The sequence below is a fragment of the Macrobrachium nipponense genome, chromosome 13 (assembly GCF_015104395.2).
Source record: "Macrobrachium nipponense isolate FS-2020 chromosome 13, ASM1510439v2, whole genome shotgun sequence".
In the NCBI taxonomy this organism is placed as follows: Eukaryota; Metazoa; Arthropoda; class Malacostraca; order Decapoda; family Palaemonidae; genus Macrobrachium; species Macrobrachium nipponense.
In genome coordinates, this window is record NC_087206.1 from 37,125,752 (window position 1) to 37,152,885 (window position 27,134).

Consider the following 27,134-nt stretch of genomic DNA (forward strand, 5'->3'; position numbering starts at 1 on the left):
ATAATATATACATATATATATATACATATATATATACATATATATATATATACATATATAATACATATATATATATATAGTATATATATATATATATATAATATATATATATATATATATATATATATATATATATATGTACACACACAGGCGGTCCCGGGTTACGACGGGTGCGGCTTACAAAACGTTTTCCGATTTTTGTTACGACGCTTTTTCTTGAAAATTCATTGAAAAATCCGCCCTGGGTTACGACGCTTGTTCCGAGGTTACGACGCTGACGCTTTGGACGCTCTGAGTTAAAGACGCTTTTAAAAAACGCATACTATGATAAGAATCCTTTATAGTTTAGCACAGTATATTAATAAAAATAAGTTTTTGGTTAGATTACAACAAAAATTTTGAGGTTATGATGATTTTCGAAACTTTTTATGTCGTATTTTTTAAATTTTTTTAGCGACGCCTCATATGCGGAACTAGTTTCCAAGCGAGTGAATACACTAGCTTGGGATGCGCAGTTTATAACAGTCCAAAAAGCGCAAATAATGAAAAAATCATTGCTTGTTTCCAGTATACATAATTAACAAAACTAAGTTTCTGGTTAGATTACAACGCAAATTCCAAGGTTACGACGGTTTTTTGTGCCTTTTAACGATACCTCACACGCAGAACTAGTTTCTGAGCGGAGGGCGCATAAATTAATTTACGCTATTAAACTATGGTAACCATAGTCAAGGATAAGGAACGCATTGTCAAACAGTATACATATCCTTTAATACAAAACAGCAAAATATCATTGAAACATTATTTCACTTAAAGAATCCATTTATACTCTACTTAGACTTGGATATAAAAACCATAGTTTCTCTCTCTCTCTCTCTCTCTCTTTGTAGTTTCCGACAAAAATAATCACTAATTAGTGTATTTTGATGTTTATTTTCATGACTAAATACATTTTTATAATACAAAAATTATTTACTAATTTTCAAATATTAATTTTGATTAATACTGTTTTAGTAAGTTTAATAAGTTGATATGATATCACATAATAAAAATAATAATTCTCTCTCTCTCTCTCTCTCTCTCTCTCTCTCTCTCTCTCTCTCTCTCTCTCTCTCTCTCTCCACTACAAAGATGTATGTTTTTTTTGTATGATAAATAAATGATTTACTATTTTCAAATATTAATATTAATTTATATAGCAATAATATCAATTCGTTAAAGAAAAATACCATAGTGAATTAGTAAGATTTTAGCTTATATTTAAAAAAATTATGGAAGAATGAAGGAAATCCCACTCTTCTTTCAAGTAACTTCCAGTAAACCTTTTCTCGAGATACAGGTACTAAAACTGTCAGATATATCAGGTTCTGTGACAGCCATGGGGGGGAAGAGCTGCAGTGTTGCAAGCACGTGTTCATGAGATTCCCCCCCCCCCCCTCTCTCTCTCTCTCTCTCTCTCAATCTCTCTCTATTCTACTCTCTCTCCCTCTCTCTCTCTCTCTCTCTCTCTCTCTCACATTTATGAGACTCAAGATTTTTTATGTACTTGTACTATTTTTTTGTTTTTTTTAATACTTTTCAAATAATAATAATAATGATAATAATAATAACTGTATAATTACAAAATTCATATGTGATAGTATTTTAAAGAAATACAATACGTACCAATCTATCCATGTCACTTTTAATTAAGGTTAACTCTCTCTCTCTCTCTCTCTCTCTCTCTCTCTCTCTCTCTCTCTCTCTCTCTCTCTCTCTCTCTCTCTCACCGAGATGAAAGAATTTTTATGGTACTAGTATGTAAAATGTTTATTGATAACTTTCAATTATTTTAATAATAATAATACTTTAATTACAAAATTCATAATGGTCGTATTTTAAAGAGATGAAAATGACCTTTCCATTTCACTTGTAAGGATAATTCCTCTTTCTTACTGAGATGAGAGAATTTTATGGTAGATTGCACGTTGGTTTTGATTATATTTTCAAATAATAATAATAATAATAGAAGTAGTAATAATACGATAACTAATTTCAAAAGAAAATTCTTCCCTTCGTCTTTTTCTGTATCAATTTCCCTACCTCATAACTCCAGTGACACTCGGAGCTTAACAATGCCATACAGTGGTCAACGAATTTAATGGTTTCTCTCTCTCTCTCTCTCTCTCGTATTTTAATGAAAATATACAGTAATTTGTGAATACACAGTGTTGCACATGAAAAAAGTAAATTAGTGATAATTTTAGAGATACGCCCCTAAGAAAAATTGCAAATTAGTGAAATTTTCCTTGTGGACATGTTTTCAAGAACGTCGTTCCGGCTTACGACGATTTTCGGGTTACGACGCGTCTTAAGAACAGAACCCCCATCGTAATCCGGGGACATACATACATACATACATAAACACACACACATATCTATATATATATATATATATATTTAATTTATTTATTTATATATATATATTTATTTGTTATTTATTTATTTATTTATTTGATTTTTATTTATATTATGTATAGTCACACACACACACATATATATATATATATATATATATATATATATATATATATATATATATATAGTATATATAGACACACACACACACACATATAGAATATATATAGATCTATATATATATATATATATATATATAGATATATATATATATATCTATATATATCTATATCTATATCTATATCTATATCTATATATATATATATATATATATATATATATATATACTATATATATATTACATACATATATATATACATACATACATACATACATATATATATACATACATATATATATATATGTGTGTGTGTGTGTGTAATTTCTACTTGCTCTGAAGGCCATGTAAGCATTAACTTCTTGTCTTGTGACTCATGGGGAATCTCTACAGGTGCCATTGCTCACAATTTGTTTGATAGTAATTATCAAAATTTTTGATAACAAGAAATAATGCATTTTCTTGTATGGATCAATGTTTTTGGCTAATGGGAAATATACTACGTTTTCTTGTATGGATCAGTGTGATTGGCTGATGAAGTTATTTTTTTTACTAATTACTCTGTAACTATGAAAGTAAAAGGAATTTTGATGAAATATTTTGTCAAAATAAATACTTTGGTCTCCAAGATGACTAAACCAATTTTAGTTAAACTTTTACAACTTGTATAATAACTATATATTTATAATTTTAAGTGGGAAAGATTATTTTTGAATAAATTTTTTTTTTCTACATATTTTCAAAAAGTTTCAAAATGTTTTTTCAGCTCTAATACTTATGAACTTAGGGGTCTAATATTAGTTCCCCACCTGTATTTTTGGGGTTTTGCTATGAGCTGTATAATAAGTGGTAAAAATTTTATTTTAACCTTCAGTTATAAAGCATGAAGCAGAGTTTTGGTTTAAGGGGCCTTCTGTTGTTTACACTCCCTCTATAAGTAAATATATAGAAATTACTGCTTCATTGGTCACCCTCTTAAGGGGGCCGGCCGGAACCCCTATATATGGTGGTATAGGGCGAAAAATGCAAAGTCATGAAAAAATTCATGGAGCTTCATATGGCAATTGAGATTACGTATACGAAATATTTCTTCAAAATTCCTCTACTTTTGTAGTTACAGGGTAATTAGTAAACATAACTCAATAAGCCTAAAACATTCATCCGTACAAGAAAATGCAATATTTCTTCTGTTATCGTAAATTTTGATAATTATTGGCAAAGAAATTGTGAGAAATGGCATCTGTAGAGATTCCGTGGCTCGCAGCGAGTATCTGGTATTCTGGTTCAACCATGAATCAGTAGGACCACAGGCTTCAAGTAGATTACACGTTCGAGTTTCACCTCGTGACATTCACTTGCTAGTATGTTTTATGTTTCGGCAAGAAGTTCATCATGCCAATGAGGAAAAGAGAAGGAAAACATCTCGCTAACATACAGATGAAGAAAAATCGCTCAAGTATTATTACAGAATATCATAATTTACACGTAGTTAGTGAAGAGAGAGGGGAGGGTTGCCTAGTAACGCCCCCTTCTTGCCTGACAGCACACGTCACACTGTGCCCAAGGCTACGATCTTAGAGCAAAGAGATCTTCATTTATGATAAATAACATAGTTTTGGTTTTTTAATACCCAAAATGGAATATGAAATTCATAATAATCATGATTTATTAAATTGTCTTTGTAAAAAGAGTAGTACACCTTCGAGTTTCACCTCTGACATTCTCTTGCATTTACGTTTGTTTATCTTTGTTTCGGCAAGAATGTCGTCATGCCAAAGAGGAAAATACAAGGAAAAACATCTCGCTAACATACAGCAGAAAATTCGCTGTAATAAGCAGAGTTAATGAAGGGGGGAGAGGGGGTTACGTAGGAAGGAGTGCCCCATCTTGCTCAAGCAGTGCCCCTCCAGGCTACGATATATGAGCAGAGGGAGGGGTCATCATTTATGATTAATTATGATAAATAAAATAGTTTTGGTTTATTAATACACAAAAAAAGAAATATACATTCTTTTTTTTTTTTTTTTTTTTTTTTTTTTTTTTTTTTTTTCTTCTCCTCCTCCTCGATATATACAGGCGGTCCCCAGGTTACGGCGCGGGTTCCGTTCTTGAGACGCGTCGTAACCCGAAAATCGTCGTAAGCCGGAACGACGTTCTTAAAAACATGTCCACAGGGAAAATTTCACTACTAATTTGCAATTTTTTCTTAGGGCCGTATCTCTAAAATTATCACTAATTTACTTTTTTCATGTGCAACACTGTGTATTCACAAATTACTGTATATTTTCATTAAAATACAAGAGAGAGAGAGCGAGAGATGAGAAATAACTCCTTAGGTTTCAATAGATTGAAATGAACGTCTGTAGCAACTTTTTCCCCCTCCCATAAATACAGAGAAGAAGAGAAAAAGAGAGGACTGTGCAATTATGTTTGTCTGACTATCAATTCTTTTGCTGAGAGCGAGAGAGATAAAAGGAAGAAATAGAAACACCAAATGTATGACAAGTATCTTGTGGAGAGAGAGAGAGTTGTTTAAAAGAGAGAAGTGGAATGATTATTGTATTTAAAATACTCAGATATGAATTTTGTACTTATAGTATTATTATTGGAAAATATTATAGTATTATTATTGGAAAATATTAATGATAAACTTATTACATACACGTCCATGAAAATGATCTCATCTCAGTGAGAGAGAGAGGAGAGAGAGAAGGAGAGAAGGCCTCACCGAGGAGAGAGAGGAGAGACGAGAGAGAGAGGAGAGAGAGAGAGAGAGAGAGAGATTGATTGATTACATAAAAACCATTAAATTCGTTGACCATTGTATGGCATTTGTTAAGCTTGGAGTGTCACTCGAGTTGAGGTGGGGAAATTGATACAGAAAAAGACAAAGGGAAGAATTTTCTTTTGAAATTAGTTATCGTATTATTACTACTCTATTATTATTATTATTATTATTATTATTATTATTATTATTATTATTATTATTTGAAAATATAATAAACACGTGCATCTACCATAAAAATTCTCTCATCTCAGTAAGAAAGAGGAATTATCCTTGCAAGTGAAATGGAAAGGTCATTTTCATCTCTTTAAAATACGACCATTATGAATTTTGTAATTAAAGTTTTATTATTATTATTATTATTATTATATTATTATTATTATTAATAACTGAAATTATCAATAAACATTTTTACATACTAGTACCATAAAAATTCTTTCTTCTCGGTAAAAGAGAGAGAGAGAGAGAAAGTGTTTATCTCTCTGTTTATAACGCTTCCAGCGAAAGAGAGGGAGGGCGTTACACTATGACTCATTATTATCTTGTGTGGCGAGAGAGAGAGAGAGAGAGAGAGAGAGTGAGTTAACCTTAATTAAAAGTGACATGGATAGATTAGTACGTATTGTATTTCTTTAGAATACTATCACATATGAATTTTGTAATTACAGTTATTATTATTATTATTATTTATTATTATTATTATTATTATTATTATTATTATAATAATAATTATTATTATTATTATTATTATTTGAAAGTATTAAAAACAAATAGTACAAGTACATAAAAAATCTCGAGTCTCAGTAAATGAGAGAGAGAGAGAGAGAGAGAGGGGAAAATGTCAGGACCACTGATTGCAACACTGCAGCTCTCCCCTAGCTCTTCCCCCTTTTGGCTGTCACAGAACATGATATATATCTGACAGTTTTAGTACCTGGAAAGGTTACAGAGAAGACTGGGATTTCCTTCATTCTTCGATAATTTTTTTAAATATTAGCTTAAATCTTACTAATTCACTATGGTATTTTCTTTAATGAATTGATATTATTGTTGTATAAAATTAATATTATATTTGAAAAATAGTAAATCATTTATTTATCATACTAAAAAACATACATCTTTGTAGTATAGAGAGAGAGAGAGAGAGAATTATAGTGATTATTTTCTTGGAAAATACAAAGAGAGAGAGAGAGAGAGAAACTGTGCTAAACTATAAAGGATTCTTATCTTATCATAATATGTGTTTTTTAAAAGCGTCGTAAACTCCGAGCGTCGGAAGCGTCAGCGTTGTAACCCAGGGCGGATGTTTCAATAAATATTTAAGAAAAAGCGTCGTAACCTCAGAACGTCGTAAGCCGGACCCGTCGTAACCCGGGGACCGCCTTATAGGGTTTATTTTTTTACCATATTGAAAAATTCATATCTAGGTCTACATCAGGTCTCTATATATGGTAGTAATCCCAGGTCTTAATATTAAATATCAAGGTAGGAGATAGAATTTGAAAAATGTTTATTTTTGGGATAAATTGCCCTGGCGTCAGAAAATCGAAGGTCAAAGGCGAAAATCATATGCGCTTTGGAGATGTCCCAAGTCACCTTATTAAGTGGTATGAATGTCAAAATCCTGTCGTTAAAAAACGGCATTAGCCGGCCGGCCCCCTTAAAGGTTGTACAGCAGGGCCTCGATCATCGCGGGGGATAGGACCCAGAACCCCTCAGTGATAAGTAAATACTCGTGGTGTTATCTTGGTAACCCCCTCAAAAATTGCTAAAAACTGCCTACTTTTATAGGTAACCCACCCAAGACCACTAATCCTATGTTTATAACTGCCTACTGTAGTTCAAACACCAAATATGTCTTCAACTATCACCTTAAACTAAATTGAAGATAGTTTCAAAGTTATTTCACAACATTACCCTTAAAAATATATGTAGTATACATGCTATTGTACATATGAAGCCTACTAGCCCATGGATTACAGCTAGAAGCCTAGGTACGCGTGCTCATGTTAGCCTCTTTTCTTCACAACACATGTTAATATATTACACGTAATAACCTTCATCTGACGTTTAGGCTTGTTTCCCATGAGAGTAAAAGAATTGGGGCCTTTGGATGCCACATAATTTACTCGTTTATATGGGTACAATTTAAATCTTTTATATGGGTACAATTTAAAGAACGTGGCGAACACGACTTCAATAACAACATAAAACAGGGGTCAGGCCAGTGTTGCCAAATAGGAATGGCAATTTCTTGCTGGATTTTGCTCCATAAAGTGCTAAAAAATTCACATCATACACAAACAATGCCACCCAGCCAATTTCAACCGATTGCTCTCTTTTTCGATTCAGGCATGTTTCTAACATACACAGTGTACTTGTACATTACGTTACATGATTCCAGATAATTTCAAAACCTGTTCAATTCCTGAAAATGGTTTTGTAAGATTTTTTCTTTTTCTTACATGATATATCAAACATAGTAGAATAAAAGAAATATTAAACTTAACATTACAAAGGTTTTATGTCAAAAGACGTATGTTAGATGTATTTGAAAACAAATGCAAGTGTTCCTGCCAGATGCTGGATCAAAAATTTTCTTGCTAATTATCTGAAAAATGAAAGGTAGCATTAAAAATGCAAAATTGTTAACACTGGACTCAACAGATCCGTGTTAGTAGTACAAAGTAGTACAAGTGATAGTTATTGTATCATTTAAAATATAAAAATAAATGAAGTCGTAAAGCCGATTCTATTCATGTTTTTCCTAAACACAGCCTAAAAAGAAAGCTTTATTTTCTTTGCTTCATCATGCCACAAACCCCCGAGAGAGAGAGAGAGAGAGAGACTACCAATGTACTTCATACATATACCTTGAATAGGCTATTTATTATGAAGATATGCCAATAATATAGAAGGTGAGAATAGTTTTATTACCTTTATTGTCAGCTAATATTGTAATGTGAGTAGTTTCATGTATGTTGATGATTATTGGACCGTGGCTGAGGCTTAGCCTACCGATAAACATCGCATATGCAACACGTTTGTCCTACGATGCTGCGATTCCTACCAGCGAGATAGCATGAGAAGCACTCCAAGGAAAACCTTGTGAATGACTGATTCCATGATTGCTGATCAGCGATTAAGGGGGCCGGCCGGAACCCCTATATATGGAGGTATAGAGCGAAAAATGCAAAGTCATGAAAAAATTCATGGAGCTTCATATGGCAGTTGAGAATACGTATACGAAATATTTCGTCAAAATTCCTCTTACTTTCGTAGTTACAGGGTAATTAGTAAACATAACTCAATAAGCCTAAAACATTCATCCGTACAAGAAAATGCAATATTTCTTCTGTTATCGTAAATTTTGATAATTATTGGCAAAGAATTTGTGAGGAATGGCATCTGTAGAGATTCCGTGGCTCGCAGAAGCGAGTATCTGGTTCAATCATGAATCAGTTGGACCACAGACTTCAAGTAGGTTACACGTTCGAGTTTCACCTCGTGACATTCGCTTGCTTTTACGTATGTTTATGTATGTTTCGGCAAGAAGTTCATCATGCCAATGAGGAAAAGAGAAGGAAAACATCTCGCTAACATACAGACGAAGAAAAATCACTCAAGTATTATTACAGAATATCATGATATATACGTAGTTGGTGAGGAGAGAGGGGAGGGATGCCTAGTAACGCCCCCTTCTTGCCTGACAGCACACGTCACACTGTGCCCAAGGCTACGATCTTTGAGCAAAGAGATCTTCATTTATGATAAATAACATAGTTTTGGTTTTTTAATACCCAAAATAGAATATGAAATTCATAATAATCATGATTTATTAAATTATCTTTGTAAAAAGAGAGTACACCTTCGAGTTTCACCTCTGACATTCTCTTGAACTTACGTTTGTGTATCTTTGTTTCGGCAAGAATGTCATCATGCCAAAGAGGAAAATACAAGGAAAACATCTCGCTAACATACAGAAGAAAATTCGCTGTAATAAGCAGAGTTAGTGAAGGGGGGGAGAGAGGGGGTTACGTAGGAAGGAGTGCCCCATCTTGCCTCAAGCAGTGCCCCAGGCTACGATATATGAGCAGAGGGATCATCATTTATGATTAAATTATGATAAATAAAATAGTTTTGGTTTATTAATACACAAAAAAGAAATATACATTCATAATAATCATTATTTATTAACATTGTCTTTATAGAAATACGAAGGAAAACTGAATGCCCGTATCTCAAAACTATACTTATTGACCTTCAAAATCTATCTCCTCACTTAGTTTTAAAGCTATAACATTGGAAATTGGTATATAACTCAGAAAGACATTATAGAACAATCAAATAGAGCCCTTTTTTCCAATTTTTGTTTCATCTTTTTTTTATAATTTTTTTCTCTATATATAGTTTATTTTTTTACCATATTGAAAAATTCATATCTAGCAAAGAAATAACTTTTAGAAAAAAAAAAATCCATTTGATTGGAGGTCTACATCAGGTCTATATATGGTAGTAATCCCAGGTCTTAATATTAAATATCAAGGGAGGAGATAGAATTTGAAAAATGTTTATTTTTGGGATAAATTGCCCTGGCGTCACAAAACCGAAGGTCAGAGGCGAAAATCATATGCGGTTTGGAGATGTCCCAAGTCACCTTATTAAGTGGTATGAATGTCAAAGTCCTGTCGTTAAATAACGGCCTATTAGCCTGGCCGGCCCCACCCCCTTAAGCGGATGCCCCACACTGTTAGTAGCAAACTAGGTAGATATTACTTAAGGAAATTACACAGTTAATACAATATACATAATTTCTATAATGAACCAGAAACCTAATTGACCAAACTTGAATCAATTTTTAAATTGAGGTATGGGGTACTGGCAAGTTCATTGCTGAGCATAACACTGTCCACACTACTGAATCCTTTAAATGTTGCTAAGAATCAACATTTAACACCAAAATCCAAGACACTTCTGGGAACAAGTCCTTCACCTTCTGCTACCAAATGCACCAATAATAATGTCTTTGCCATTCTTTCATAAATGAATTAGGGAGACTTCCATCTCTCCCCATCTTGAACCTGTAGGTATGTTTTATGTTCCAAGATCTTGGATAAAACCAATAATGAAGCTACACTTATCGGATCATTGAATGGCCTTTTTGCCCATAGTTTACAAGCCAATGAAGTTCCTAAAGAAAAGTGTAAGTCCCAGTGTTGAGATTAAATTGGAAATTGCTGCGATATTATTAAACATCAAGAAATTCTAAAGGGAAGATCTTATCCAAGGAGTTTTCCATAAAATCAGCCGAATTTTTCCTCATTCCAATAGCATTTTCAAGGTTGGGGGTTGGTTACGAATACTGTATTCAGAACTTTTATTTCTTGGCTTCCACTTGCTATTGAAAGTGTAGATATACAGTTTATGCCACAGAATTATTACCTGTGGCCATATTTACATCAAGCATTTGATTAATTTCAATTCATGAGTAATTTTATTAGATTCATTTAATGATACTCCATGCACACACTGATAAGTCAAACAAAACAGTTGCCAGTACCCATTACATAAGATTGTATGTGAAAGAAATCATTAATGTCTACAGGAAGCATACAACCAGTTTATGCCAGTACTTGATCTTCATTAGAAAGGAAAGTAATAAAAATTTCCAAGAAATAATTTTCCAAAATGTATCGTAAGTATTGGCAGCAAGCATTGTATCACTATAGCACTAAGAGCCGGTAGTTTCTTTTACCCAGAAGTAGTTGTGCTTTTCCATTATAAGTCCTATGAGTCCCTATCATGGAAAAGACCTAGGGTACTTCAAAAAGGTATTTAAATCTTGCACTTCTAGACTTCCTATCATAGGAAAGACCTAATGTGTATTTCAAGACAGTGTCTAATTGATTTTCATCGAGAAAATCGTACCAAGCATTGGATATGGATTGTAGTTTGGAAATAGCTGTTTGAAGCCACAGCCTAATTGGCAAAAATATGCAGTGATGTCTAATGTTGTTGATAATTAAGGCACTTATTGGAGTAAATCAAAGAAATTTAAAGGGAAACTTGGCTAAATCCAGCAGGCGCTGAGATAGAGGCTTGCCAAACGTCATTTCTGAAGGCCCTCCCACTCATTGATACTGTATTATGACGTACTTTACTAGTTACCCCGCCCATATACTTTGTTTTGTGAACAAAGACTAGGATGTTGGTGGTCCTACTAGTAACACTAGCATATGGAATTCTTTTAGTGTTTCATTCACTCCAACTCCTAAGTACTCTTAAGTAGAGTATAATACTGGAATGGCCATCAAATGAGAAATATTAATTATATAATACATTTCCATGGCACAATTCACGTCTTTTAACTTGAAGAAATGTGCACCAAACATTACACACACACACACACACACACACACACACACACACACACACACACACACACACACACACACACTGAAAACCTTTCCTACCCCGGAGTTTCAAGGATACAAAGTATCGTTCAGATACCCGAGAAATTTGTCTGGTGGTCGTAGGGCCTGTGTGGGTAAAGACCATTATTTAGCCAATGAATAACAATACATGTAAAGTATTCATGATATTAACCCTCTTACGCCGAAGCCCTAAAAATCAAAACCTCTCCCGTATGCCAGGGCCGGTTTGGAGTGAGCGCGGAAGCGGAAAAAATAATTTTTTCAAAAAATCACAGCGCGCTTAGTTTTGAAGATTAAGAGTTTTTGTCATTGCCTGAAGTTTAGTATGCAACCATCAGAAATGAAAAATAATATCATTATCATATGTAAATAATGCGATGTATGGTAGCAAAAAAAAAAAAAAATTCATACATAATTGTATTCAAATCACGCTGTGCAAAAAACGGTCAAAGCTAACGAGTTACTTTTTTTCCGTTGTATTGTACACTAAATTGCAATCATTTTGATATATAATACATTGGAAAACAATAAAAGCAACACCGGTAAAATATTATCACAAAAAGATGTACGAATTCGTAACGCGGACGTAAAAAAATTTTATTTTCAAAAATTCACCATAAATCTAAATATTGTTCTAGAGACTTCCAATTTGTTTCAAAATTAAGACAAATGATTGAATATTACAATACTGTAAGAGTTTTAGATTAAAATTGCAGATTTCGACCATTTCGGACGAGTTTAAGTTGACTGAATGTCGAAATTTTTATATATATTTTTATATGCACATATTTGGGAGATGGGAAAAGCTACAACCTTCAATTATTTTTTATTGTATTCTTCGTAAATTTGCGCACCTTTTTATATATGAAACTCTATAAAACGGCTAATATGAAAAGGAGCAAATATTAGGATAATACGATGTACGCATTTCGGAGACTTGCGGCCATGAATCGGCGCGCGGAGGAAAGTTAAATATATTTTTCAAAAATTCACCATAAATCACAATATTGTTCTAGAGACTTCAAATTTGTTTCAAAATGAAGATAAATGACTGAATATTACTAGGACGTAAGAGTTTTAGCTTACAATTGCGTTTTTCAACTATTTCGGTAGAGTCAAATTTGACCGAACGTGGTTTTTTTTCTATTTATCGTGATTTATATGCAAATATTTTGAAAAAAGAGAAAAGCTACAACCTTAAATCATATTTAGTTGTATTCTACATGAAATTGCGCACATTTTCATATATAAAACTTTATGTAACAGCTAATTTTAAATAGTGCAAACATTTCGACAATCGCACAAAAAAAAATTGATTTTTTCGATAGTTACTGCGCGGACGTAAGGAAAATATTTTGTTTTTTTTTTCATAAATTCACCATAAATCGAAATATTGTGCTAGAGACTTCCAAGTCATTGCAAAATGAAGGTAAATGATTGAATATTACTAGAATATAAGAGTTTTAGCTTACAATTGCATATTTCGACCATTTCGGTAGAGTCAAAGTTGACCGAAAGTTGAAATTTTTCCACTTAACGTTATTTATATGAAAATATTTCAAAACTGATAAAAGCTTCAACCATGGGTTGTTTTTAGTTGTATTGTGCATGAAATTGCGCACATTTCCATACATAAAACTTTATGTAACGGCAAATTTAAAATGGTGCAAACATTAGGACAATCGAACGAAAAAATTTATCGGAAGAGTTACTGCGCGAGAACATAAGGAAAACGTTTTTTCATAAATTCACCATAAATCAAAATATTGTGCTAGAGACGTCCAATTTGTTGCAAAATGAAGGCAAATGATTGAATATTACTATAATATAAGAGTTTTAGCTTACAATTGCGTTTCTCGACCATTTCGGTAGAGTCAAAGTTGACCGAAGGTTGAAATTTTGGCACTTATCGTTTTTATATGAAAATATTTCAAAACTGATAAAAGCTACAATCATGAGTATTTTTTTGTTGTATTTTACATGAAATTTCGCACATTTTCATATATAATACTTCATGTAAAGGATAATTTGAAATGGTGCAAAAATTATGTCAGTGACAAAATAATTTTTGAAATGTGTCACTGATACTTTTTAGTGTGATAATAAAGAAATTCGTGTGATAATGAAGAAATTCGCGCTTGCGCGCCTGCGTATCGATTGTAAACAAAACAACGCCTTGATCCGTGAACTCCCAGCATCCCCAAGGCTCGTGATTCAAAAGTTTTCGGCTGGTAGGCCTATAAGTATTTTTCCGCGAATTTTTAAAAAAGGGATTTTGACGTAGGAAAAATCTATTTCTGGGTGATTGGCTCGTGTCGCCCTATGAAATATCCTTAAGATCATTATTTCTAGGTAAAATTTATCTAAAATTACCAGAGAAATACAAAAATTAAGAAAATGTCAGTAAAACTGACTCGCTCACTCTATAAAAGAAGTGTCGGTATGGGAATATAGGGCCGAAGTGGGATCACTACCACGAGTCATTCACCATTTAGACCTTCCAACATAAAATCCCCACCAGAGAGAGCTGATACTAAAGGGTGATGCGGCCGCTACTACTCTACTACCAACGCCACGGACAGCAGCGCCCCCAGCGGTCATCCTTAATCTATGAACATCTTGTCCTGTAGGGTGGGTAAAAGAAAACAGGGTGGGTTTCATAGGGCGACACGAGCCAATCACCCAGAAATAGATTTTTCCTACGTCAAAATCCCTTTTCTGGGCTCAGCTCGTGTCGGCCTATGAAATAGTACCAGAGAAACAGACAAGATGGGAATAAGGACAAATGAAACCCAATAGTAAAAAAGAGTTATATAATATAAGTGAATCAGGGACATTACAGTATACAAACAAAAGTACTTAAAGCTAACTTATCCTAAACAATGGCATGGTAAAGAAAGCAATCAATATAAAGTACTTAAAAATTAACTTATATTAGACATGGTAATACATAATAGTGTAATGGCAAAAACAATATAGAATGATTCACTTAATTAAGATATTTACAAAATAATACAAACTAAAACCTCATTTGTGTTCTACCCCTAGCATAAAAATAAGGGTAGAAACACTGAAGTGCATTATATGTACATAACGTGGATGTCCCTAGCAAAAAAAATAAGGGACAATCCACCAATATGATTCAGCGGCTAAGGCTAGAGTATCCCGAGTAGCATGGCAATAGGGTGAGGCATTGTTGGACGAGGTAGGTAGAAAGGAGACCTGGATCTATACTACAACTACTATGCAGTATCAGGAGAAACAATGTTTCCCGCTGCTACAGCAGAAAATTTGAAAGATTCCAAGGACTTCAGGTAATGACGTTTAAAGACTGTCGGTGATTTCCATCCAGTATACTTTTTAAGATCCTCAAAGTTCATATGTTGGAAGTAATTAATTGAGGTGGCTACTCCTCTGATGTCATGTGCTTTTGGAAATGAATCAGGGTTGGCTTGTTTAATGAAGTAAAGGATCTGTTGTCTGATTCCTCTTCACTGATAAAGTGCCACCTTTTTCTCTCATAAAGAGAGGACCTGAGGATCTAGAGGATGTACGAGATAGAAAGGCTCTTAAAGTTGATACTGGGGCAGAGAGAAGGATCTTGCGGAACTGGGATGACTTTCCCAAGGAGCCCACCTTGCAAGAGGGTCCTCATTTTTTGCTAAAAAGCTACGATCCGGGGAAAGTAGATAGAGCCGACAGTTCTGAAATTCTGGCTCCTGAAGCCAGGCTTAACAAAAATAACGTCTTTCTAAGGAGCAATCATGAATGTGTAAGACGAGTTTGTCAGTGTCTGAGGCTAGTTTGAGGACATCATTTAAGAACCATGAAACTGCAGTAGGCCTTTGAGAAGGTCTGAGTCTAGCACAGGCTTTGGGAATAGACGTAAAGTAAGATTCTGTTAGGTCTATTTGGAAACCCAACTGAAAGATTTTCTTCAAAGCCGAATTATTAGTAGTAATAGTGCTAGCTGCTAAACCTTTTTCAAACAAGGACCTGAAAAAGGATATAGCTAAATTACCTGTCATGGTTGTAGTGTTTGATTCATTCAGGAAGGATGCTAATTTTTTAACAGCTGAGTCATATTGCCTAATAGTTGACTCTCTTTTATCTGATTCTAGAAAGAGGATGTTTTGTGGATCAATATAAGCATCTTTTTTAGCCGCAAACTTCATGAAGTCCATAAAGTTAGGGTCTGGAGAATTCCTGAGGAAGCGAACACAGTCCTCTTCTGTACTGATTGCGACAACTAGGGATTGGGAATCCGTTGAGGTCGGAGACCCAATTCCAGAAGCAGAGGATACCAGGTTTGCTTTTTGGCCAGTCTGGAGCAATCAGAGCTACTAGTCCCTTGAAAGTCCTCAGCTTGCTCAAGACTTTCAAAAGAAGATTCACTGGAGGAAATATATAGATTTTCCTCCATTGATTCCAATCTAATGACAGGGCGTCCGTGGCATAGGCCAGAGGGTCCAGGTTGGGGGCCACATAGGAAGGGCAAAAAAAGCTTGTGGTTCGCTTGTGAGGCGAAGAGATTCTACTTGTAGGCCTGGGACTCTCCGGCATATCCACTGGAATGACCTGTCCGTCTAGGGACCATTCATGATCCAGAGGGACTGACCGGGACAAAGCGTCTGCTATCACATTTCTTACCCCTGCCAGGTGAGTGGCGGACAGATGCCATCTGTGTTTGTCTGCTAGCGCAAAGATGGCTATCATGACATGATTCACGTGTTTGGATTTGGACCCTCCTCTGTTGATGCAATGTACTACCACTGCACTGTCCAAAACTAGTCTTAGATGAGACTTCTTCGGGGGAAGAAGTCTCTTCCAGGGTGGTAAGAAATACTGCCATTGCTTCCAGAACGTTTATGTGGAGCTGGCGGAACTGAACTGACCAAGTCCCCTGAACTTGTTTGAATTGAGAATATCCCCCCCAACCGGACAGGGAGGCATCCGTGTGAATGGTTAACACTGGAGGGGGATATTGAAGGGGTACTAATTTGGCAAGATTCTTCACTTTTGTCCATGGACGGAGCTGATTGCGAAGGATCTGTGGAATTACTGACAACTTGTCTCGAGATTTGACGTTTGCTCTCGATCGCCAAACTCTATTTATATCTTTCAGCCTTGCTTTCAGGAGGATGTCTGTCACTGAGGCAAACTGAAGAGAACCCAGGATTCTTTCCTGGTTTCTCCTTGATGTTTGTTTGCATTTGAGAAATTGTTTCACAGACTTGGCTATTTTCTTTTCTTTTGACCACTGGAATTGACAGATTGTGGGAAGACAAATCCCCTTTGGATTCCTAGCCACTGAAAACGAGACTCCGGAGTGAGTCTGGATTTCGTTTTGTTTATCTGGAACCCCAGATGTTCCAGAAATTGAACTACCTTCTTCGTGGCTTTGAGACATTCCTCGACCGTTGGTGCCCAGATCAACCAATCGTCGAGGTATGCTGCTACCATTATCCCCTGAGTTCTCAACTGTTGAACTACCACTTCTGGTATTTTCGTGAATACGCTGGGGGCTACATTCAGACCGAAGGGCATCACTTTGAATGAGAACCTCTGATTTCCTAGTTTGAAGCCTAGGAATGGACGGAAGTGTCTGGCTATAGGGATATGATAGTATGCGTCTGTAAGATCGATAGAGGTTGTGACGGCCCCAACGGGGGTGGGGAAGTAAGGTCCGTACCTCCTGCGAGATGGTGAGCATTTTGAACTTGTCGCAACGAATGAAAGAGTTTAGCTTTGACAAGTCTAAGATTACCCTTCTTTTTGTTGAGCCTTTCTTTGGCACGCTGAATAAAAGCGACCTTGAAATTTTAGATGCTTGACTCTCGCAATAGCTCCTTTCTGAAGGAGTTCCTCCGCATAATCTGTCAATTCCTTTGATGGTACTTGATAGAATGATTTGATTGGAGGAGGATCTTTGATCCAACTCCAACCCAATCCTTTGGACACGATGCTCTGTGCCCATTTGCTGAACCCCACCTGTGACGGAAGAGGAACAGCCTCCCTCCTACCTGGGGAGCCTCAATGTTGTTGAGCGGGTTGACCTCCGCGCCCTCCTCTGAAGTGCTTGCCTCTTGCAGCTCTTCCTGTGCCACACTGGGCGAAAGTGGCCTCTCGCCCTGCTACCCCTAGAGAACCTGTTAAAGGTTGGGTAGGCCTGGCTTTCATACATTGAATTGAAGGCCGGCGAGAGTGCATAAGAGGTGGAAGGTTGACTTTGAGGAGACAACAGGAGAATGGGCTGTGTCTGCTTCGAGGTTGACGGCTGTCCCTGTTGTGTAACTGGGACGGCCTGAATGAAATGCTGTTGCTGCTTGTTGTTTCTGGTAAGGTTGGAACCTTCTACCTGTCTTCTTTAGTTTCTTACCAGCAGCCGGGGCGGTCTCTTGTTTCCTCTTGGAAGAGATGCCCCATCTGGCTCTAAGGCTCTGGTTAAGCCTAGCAGCGCCTCGTGGTGCACCTCATTCACAGAGGCCTCTGGGAAGAGGTCCGCACCCCACACATGCTGGAAGCTAAGAGTCTATTAGGCTCATGCCTGATAGTTGCCTCCTGCAAGACATGCTTTCGGCAGTTCCTTCTGGCTAGGAAGAAGTCAAAAGCATCGGCTTGGACCGTCTGGAGCTGGGATTTAGCCAGTATCTTGAACAATGGTTCTGTAGCGTAAGACAGGGCAGCCATCTCCGTAATGATCAGGGAGTTAAGAGACCTCCCAAATCTTGTACGGGCATCAAACTCTGCCTGAATAGGGTAGGGTCATCGGCAGTCGGTTGGAATTAACTTCTCGCCAACTGATCCATTGCGCAGTCTGGCTTCAGCTTACCTACTGAGAAAGTGGCAGGTAAGTTCTCCCACAATTCTCCAAAGGCCGGGAAGAGCGGAGATGTAGATTCCGCTTCCCTCAACTGTGGCATGGGCTCGTCTTTAAGGACTGCCTGAAGAGTCGCTTCTACTACCTTAGTAGCGAACGGAAGAGAAGCCTCCTCCTCCGTAGTGAAGATAGTGAATGGACTCTTGAATGCCTGGAGTTTGGTGTTGGTACATTCCCAATCCTCCAGGCAGTGAACCCATTCCCGCTGTGCATGATCCCTACTATACAGCACAGTCTCTCGGGAGATCTTATCCTCTCTATTGAGAGCAGTGACGGTCAGCCTAGCATAACCAATGAAAGGCTGAGTCAGTCCGGGAGGGTAGAACTCGAAGTCCTCAATCCTTCGAGTTCCACACTCCGGGATAGAAATCATGCCGTCCTTGAAGGGGGCATAAGCGGCCACTCTCCATGGGTTATCCATAGAGAAGGCTGGTAGGGATTCATAAGGAGGTAACTGTAAAAGACCAGTACCTGCTACAGGGGAGCTTGGCTGAGGAGCCTGGTTGAGGCCAGCAAAGCGGTCGTCGTGCTCTCTAACTCGTTTAGAGAGATCTTGGATAGACTGACCCGACTGGTTAATCGTGTTTGACAGCTGTGCAAACATCTGCTCAAACTTGGAGCCAAGAGAGCCAACCATCTCTCCCACATGCTGCATTACTACTGCTGAGAAAGTGGTGGGATCAAAAGAGTTCGGTCCCGCCACCCCAACAGGAGTTACCGGAGTAGATCCGGTAGATGCCGGAGAAGGCGCTGGCTCGGCCGGAGCGCGAGCCTTCTCCTTAGAAGCCTTGCTTCTAGAGCTCTTAGAATAGGAAGAGCTAGGCTTCGCTTTCACCGCGTCTGCGTAGGAAGTCGTAGACTTCCTAGCTGAAGAAGACGACGACTTCTTAGAAGTCGTCTTATGTAGGGTCTTCTGTTCTCTCTGTCCCCTCACCTTCGGGGGGTACAGAGAGAGCGGGAGAGCGAGCAGGCAGGGATCTCAGATCCCGTGAGCCTTGGAATGAAGAGGAAGAAGGGACAGGGGAAGAAGATCCAGGAGCACCCAAGGAAAGACCTTGGGCGCCCGACACACCTACCTCAACCAACAAATCCTCTGCCCCTACCGCCATAGGTTCAATATTCAGGTCCAGGTTGGCCACATCTGGGACCGGCTCCTGCGTAGAGACGGACCCAAACGCCTGCTGCACCTCCTGCTGAATAGAGGCTATGAGTGGGGCTGCCGAGATGGGGTCCACACATCCCGTCGCCTTGCCTCCGGGGAAGATCTGGACGGCCAGCTTCTTATCGAGCATATAAGGTTGGCCCTTGGCGGCGTTCTTCCCGAAGCCACCCACCCAAGCCTTCAGGGTTGCCAGGGCGACTTCCTTCACGGCAGCAGCCTGGAAGAGAAGGCGATATGAAGCTTCTAGCGGCGGAGATACGGTTTAAAGAAGCTTAAAACTAAGGCGTTTAAGTGGATGATCAAGATGAACGAAAAGTCTAGGAGTAAACTTACCCCACCAAAAGCTGACTCACGAGGTCATAGCAGATGGTGCAAGCCTCCGGGTGCCAAACGATCAGTCCGTTGTGGTTGGTGGCACACAGGGCGTGGGTCCTACACTCTTCATGGGCGCAGGGGTCGTACAACGTCGCGTTGCAACCTTGGGACCTGGCAGTTGGTAGCCTGTAAGTGGAGAGATACATTAGTATCAGGTGCACACTTACAGCCTAACAAATACTCCGCTGCATGCCGGAGCATGTAAGTTAGATTAAACCAGAGCCCCGCCGTAATACTTGTGGTAACTAGGCGGTTGGAGGTGGTCTGAGGCTACGCCGGAGACAGGAAAAAGATTCCAACCAGGAGTGGTGAGGAGCCATGAAACCACGACGGAGAACGACGAGATAGTACATAAAATAAATTAAAATAAAATTCACCGTAACAGTAAGGGTTATATCCGTATATAATGAGGTATAAAACTTTTCGTCTACTAGAGGAGTGCCCGGGTAAGGAGCGAGCTCTCCTCCGGTAGCGGAAAACAGGATATAGTAGGCAAGCAACAGACCACTAGTAATTTCCCCACCCCGCCCACTGGCGGACCTATAACCGAAGGGGCCCCCGGCTTCAGCGGAGGCTCCGTCCGTTAAGGTAGGGGAAGGGTGGGACTGAGGCAAGGGGGGGGGGGGTCCCGGCGTAAACACGGCGGAAGAGAGAGAGGGGTTAGCCTACCCCCCCCCCCCCCCCACCCCCCCCCCCCCCCCCCATCGCTGCTACTACTACCTGCTCGGTAACCCGGTACCCGAGACAAGTGGTCGCCCTAAACCCCAGCTGGTATGGAGCTCCAGGCCTCCTCAGAGGGAGAGGGAGGTAGGCTACTGTGGTTGTCATGACAACCAAGGAGATCCACCAGACCCCTCCCTATACCTGGTAGGGAGGGAAGGGTAAGGTGCTAAGGGACACGTGATCGCAGGTGGCCTAAGCCGCGATAGCAACACAACCACAGAGGGGCCACGTGAACCAGTCTGTACCAACACATGGCACAAGCACCTAGGCTAGCCTAATGCCCTAAATAACACTGATAATACATTGTAAAGGAGGAAAAGACACTTTTAGTAAAAGAGAAAGAAGCCCAGGAGGAGGCAAGCTGATCCGAAGAACAGTTGACTACTCGGAGCCAGCGGTAGCCGATGAAGAGCAAGAGCTGGGATGCTGGGCCAGAAAACACAGTATAGCCCTAAATACCAAACTAAGAGAAAATGGTAAAAAGGGCTGTGTCCTAGCTACAAAAACGATGTAATAATACGATGAACGTAAAAATAGAAAGCCCATAAGCATAAGATGTCCCAGTATGGGAGACAGGGAAATCTTAAACACGAGGCGGCACACGGCCGCCACGAGTCAACCGGGAGACCGTATATGACCTATGAAAAGGAAAATACTGGTCCCTGGAAGACTAAAATACTAGGAAATACTACTTATGAGGCACTTAACTTAGCCGAAGCAATTGCAGCACGTTCCATCGTAATGGTTGAAAGTAATCCGTGAAAAAACAACACAAGGGAAAAAGGCACCTAGCGCTGTAAAGCTAATGATTAAGGATGACCGCTAGGGGCGCTGCTGTCCGTGGCGTCGGTAGTAGTAGTAGTAGCGGCCGCATCACCCTTTAGTATCAGCTCTCTCTGGTGGGGATTTTATGTTGGAAGGTCTAAATGGTGAATGACTCGTGGTAGTGATCCCACTCGCCTATATTCCCATACCGACACTTCTTTTATAGAGTGAGCGAGTCAGTTTTACTGACATTTTCTTAATTTTGTTTTTCTCTGGTAATTTTAGATTAATTTTACCTAGAAATAATGATCTTAAGGATATTTCATAGGCCGACACGAGCTGAGCCCAGAAAAACATTTTTGAGTCGACGTATGATACGTCCATTCAGCATACGGGAGGCATTTTGACTCGACGGTTGATACGTCCATTCGGCGTAAGAGGGTTAATCATGTTGATGATAATCACATTAATATTCATTAAAGTTGGCATCATTATACTTGTTATTAATATTATAATCATCGTTATCATTATTAGTGATACTTCGACATCAGGGAAGAGGATGAAAGAATGTGCATAAATACATATAAGCTATATGTATACATATATTGACAGATATGGTACATACATAAGTACATACACATAATATATATATATATATATATATATATATATATATATATATATATATATATATATATATATATATTATATTATATTATATTATATATATAATATATATGATATATACCAGTCATATCACATTACCGTGATTCATATACAAATATCGAACTACAAATGTCCTTTAATATCTAATTCTCTCTACCTCGGAATTAATATATTTTCATATATGTGTAACCGAGGGGGAATTTTATTAAGCGATAATAGGATGGGCGATCGCCAGTCTCGAACCAGCGAACTCTCAATCCCAGGACTGGCAGTGAAGCCTAAAACCACTACGCCACCGCGGTTTAGGCTTCACTGCCAGTCCTGGGATTGAGAGTTCGCTGGTTCGAGCCTGGCGATCGCCATCCTATTATCGCTTAATAAAATTCCCCCTCGGTTAAACATATATGAAAATATATTAATTCCGAGGTAGAGAGAATTAGATATTAAAGGACATTTGTAGTTCGATATTTATGATATATACGCAGTCACCTCTCGATTAATGCAAGGGTTACGTTCCTGAAGAGCTCATGTTGAATAAAAATGCATTATTTAAACGTTTTTCCTTAAGAAATAATAGTAATGAGGGGGTTACGTTCCTGAACCTTGGGAACTTTTTTTTTTTTTGGCTAAGTACAACAAAACTGGATAACAGCAAAATCCATTTGCTTGTATTTCAACCATCGTACGATAGTAAACAATTACTGTAGGTACAATATAAACGACATAGTAGAATAGGACATATATTTTTATGTGGGCTAGTGTTACGATGAAAGCAAGTAAAAATAGCCAACAGAATTAGTTCACAATGACACTTATTCAAGTCATAGTTCGACTTAGGAGTTTGTCATATAATGAAAAATGACCTTGTCTCATATAAGTAAAGTATCTAGATATTTGTTTAGATATTTGTTTATGCTAACAAGAAGCAAGAAAATTCACACAGAATTGAGGTAAATATGAAATGAATTCGTATTTGCCATCAGCTGATTTCCAAACCAGCACATTGACTGCTATGTTGTTATTTCATAAAGACAGTAATATGAGAATACATACAATATTATTGGATACAGTGAAGTAATGTATAACTTATACAAATTTTGAAAAGAAAAGATGCATATTTGTACACACACACACACACACATATATATATATATATATATATATATATATATATATATATATATATATATATATATATAACTTTTATTGCATTTTAATGAATACTATTGTGAATCCTGTTTTTTAGTTTTTTTAATATATGCATTTCTCTTTTTACAGACTGAAGATGCACAAAGTTGATGTGCGAAACGTTTTTATAATAAATCTTGGCCTTCATGTTTAGTATCAATGGACCTCCTGAACATAATATATATATATATATATATATATATATTATATATATATATATATATATATATATATATATATATATATATATATATATATATATATATAATAATAATATATGTATATATATATATGTATATATATATATATATTGTATATATATGTTCAGGAGGTCCATTGATACTAAACATGAAGGCCAAGATTTATTATAAAAAACGTTTCGCACATCAACTTTGTGCATCTTCAGTCTGTAAAAAGAGAAATGCATATATTAAAAAAACTAAAAAACAGGATTCACATAAGTATTCATTAAAATGCCAATAAAATATAATAGTTAAAAAGAGAAGAAGAACCACTGAGGTACCAACCGACTAGAATGGAAGGAAAGCAAGGAATGATTTTTGAGAGAACCAGGTCCAAGACGTTGACTATGCCAGATGTAGAGGTGAAGCCGAGGTGTTGGTATTCAATGGGGGAACCAGCCTTTTAATAATTAAAGATTCCAAGGTAGTTAGGTGGTCCCGGGTCTTTAGTATAACCTATTATCGAGAAGTGCTGTTTTGATACATTTATTTTGCATTTGGTGGCATGATTCTTGATACTAGAAAATTCAGGATAACTAATTCTTTGACCTGTTCTATAGCTGAAACCCATATGGCTACAATATCTCATCGCAGTAAATCTTCGAGAGTCGATCCCACGTAATGGTGCAGGGCATCCTGCGCATTTGAATTTGTATACAACGTTGGATCTCATGAAGTCCTGCAGACGATCTTTGAAATTAAAAATCGAGCCAATTTTGCAAGGATTGTTTGAGATGAGTTTAATTTTGAGATAAGGAATTTCTTGTTCTATTATTTGGGAGAGTCTAAGAGAAAACTTCGAGTCTGTTATATATGGAATCGATGCATACATCAGTTTCTTTGGGACATCCATTAGCGGAGGAGGCGGTTGAATATAGTTACCTACTAATTTGTTAAATATGTTATATACAATGTCTTTGGGATAGGAGTTTTTTTGAAAAAAGGTTATTAAAAATTCCATTTCGTTATGAAAAAATTTGCCAGTTGGATGAATATTTCAAAGCTCTATAGACCAGTGTGTATATGGTATTAGTTTTAAAGGTTTTTCTGACAAGAACTATAGAAGTTATTGGCTAATCCCCGTGAACGCCTTTTTCGATATACTGCAGTCGTGAATTCTGAATTGACTCTAGTGACAAGAATGTCCAGAAATGGTAATTTGTTTTTCATTTTCTATCTCCATGTGAATTTAATGTTGGGATGTTGTACGTTAATGTGGTCCAAAAATTTTGCTATTTGCCACTGGTATCTGAAAGTGCAAATGTGTCGTCAACATATCTTCTGTAATACATTGGTTTACAAGAAATAGGACAATTGTCTAAAAATTTTGTTTCCAAATATGACATAAAAAAATTCGCAAATATTGGCCCAAGTGGCGATCCCATAGCAACTCCATCGACCTGCGAATAGAGTCGTTGATTAAAAATAAACATGGAATCTTGCACAGCAAGTTCAAGAAATTGTTTAAAAAGGGGTTTGCTAAAACCATGAAATACAGTGTCATCGCTAATAAAAATCTTATTTAAAATAATATCTATGGTTTCGTTCAATGGTACATTCGTAAACAACGATTCCACGTCAAAACTGGCCATTTGGTAGTCTCCGTCCTGATGGATGATTTGTTCCTGAAATTGATATCCATTTTTCAAAGTGTTTTCATTAATGGAATATTCAGCTAATAGTGATACTAAAAATTTGGAGATAGAAAAAGAAGGACTATTGTATGCAGCCATAATGGGTCTAACAGGTGTGCGGTGGTTTATGAATTTTCGGTAGGCCATATAATATACTAAAAGAAGAACCTGTGACATGTAATTGCTGGTATGTAGTTTCATTTATTACCCCTTCATTTTTCAGTTTCCTTAAGAATCTATTGACTTTATCTTCTCTTTTGTAAATATCGAGAAAGTTGGGGTCACCATGTAGTTGAAACTTAGTGGTATCAGATAGAATGGTTTCAATTTTTTCTATGTATCAATTTTTTCTATGTACTCATTTTTGTTAAGAATCACCACACCTTTGCCTTTATCAGGTTTGCAAATAATTATATCTTCCCGTTTTTTCAATTCAAGTAATAATTTAAGATCATCCTTTCTAAAAAATGGTGTCCAGGAGGTTTTAAGGTTAGCATATGTTTGATGAATAATAGAGGACATTTTTTGTTGCAAATTACTGATGTCTTTTATCATATCTAGTTTCAAAAGTCTCTGAAACAAACACTTCAAATGGCAAATAGAATCTGCATAGTCAGGTCTGTAAGACGGTAAGCAAAAATCCAAACCGAAAGATAGTAAAAATTCTTCTCTCTTTGAAAGTACATAATTGGACAGGTTAAAAATACAGTCGTGTCTCTGATTGAAATCAAGAATAAAAACACCCAGGCTCTGAAGCTTCTTTTGGTGGCGACAAAATACAGAAGAAATAAATTCATTAATTACATTATAAAACAGTTTCTGATACAATAAACGGTCCAATAATGACAGATCAGAGAATAATTGGTTCTTGAGTTGTGTAACGATTGTCCTTATTGATTTATTGTTGTCCTTATTGATTATTGGTAGATAATATTCTATATCTTTAGTTGTATGGCTAGGTAGGTAAATTTAAGGTTTTCCTTGTTTTGATATCTTCCACTTCCTTCAGCCTTTTGTTATTTAGGATAGGTTTGGCCGGCATATATTTGGATCCTCACAGATTTATGAAATATTTATTCTCCTCTGAATTTTGGTTAGGGTTTAGATGTTTACCTGTAGGGTGCCTTGTGGCTCGTTGAGGACCTGGTATTTAGTCCTCTTGCTTTAAGCTGTTTTGCTGTATGTATTTGACTTAAACCCGCAAGGCTGATTTAAGTTTTTTATTTCTGTTTTGTAATAAATACTGTCAAGTTTTTCTGGAGTGTTTTTGTGCCTGCTTTCCTTGAACATGGATTGCATTTACTGTCTACGATCCTAGCAAAATAAAGTACTTAAGAACCTGTACTAGAACCCCAGAGGTTTATTATATATATATATATATATATATATATATATAATGTGGATATTGCATGAGCAGTAATTATAATTTAACAAAAAATTATGTATTGGAAGAACATATAAGTTGGTAAAATTTTACAATTGTCTTGTAAAGGAGGCCCCACAAGGGGTTGTAAATAGTCATGGTCCCTAAGGGGTTGTAAATAGTCATTTTCAACTTCTCGTGGAAGGTAGTGATTTTTTTTTTTTTTTTTTTTTTTTTTTTCTCTCTCTCTCTCTCTCTCTCTCTCTCTCTCTCTCTCTCTCTCTCTCTCTCTCTCTCTCCACCATGTACATTTTTAAATCGCAGAGGCTCAAGAGCCACAGTTTTAAAAATGAGAAAGCCCTGCTCTTCAGAATGGTTTGACGTGAAAATAAAAAAACTGTG

General features: G+C 37.0%; 1 protein-coding gene across 2 annotated transcripts in view; it reads left to right on the forward strand.

Annotated features, from left to right (window-relative positions):
* Window positions 1-27,134, forward strand: part of LOC135225745 (uncharacterized) — a 221,641-nt gene that overhangs the window by 171,390 nt on the left and 23,117 nt on the right. The window contains exon 7 of one of the 2 annotated variants that reach the window (XR_010317084.1): window positions 24,296-24,332. The exons of the other annotated variant lie outside the window; for it this stretch is intronic. The gene's annotated coding sequence lies outside the window, so the exon portion shown is untranslated. Of the gene's footprint in view, window positions 1-24,295; window positions 24,333-27,134 lie in introns of those variants that run through there. 2 annotated transcript variants of the gene reach the window in all.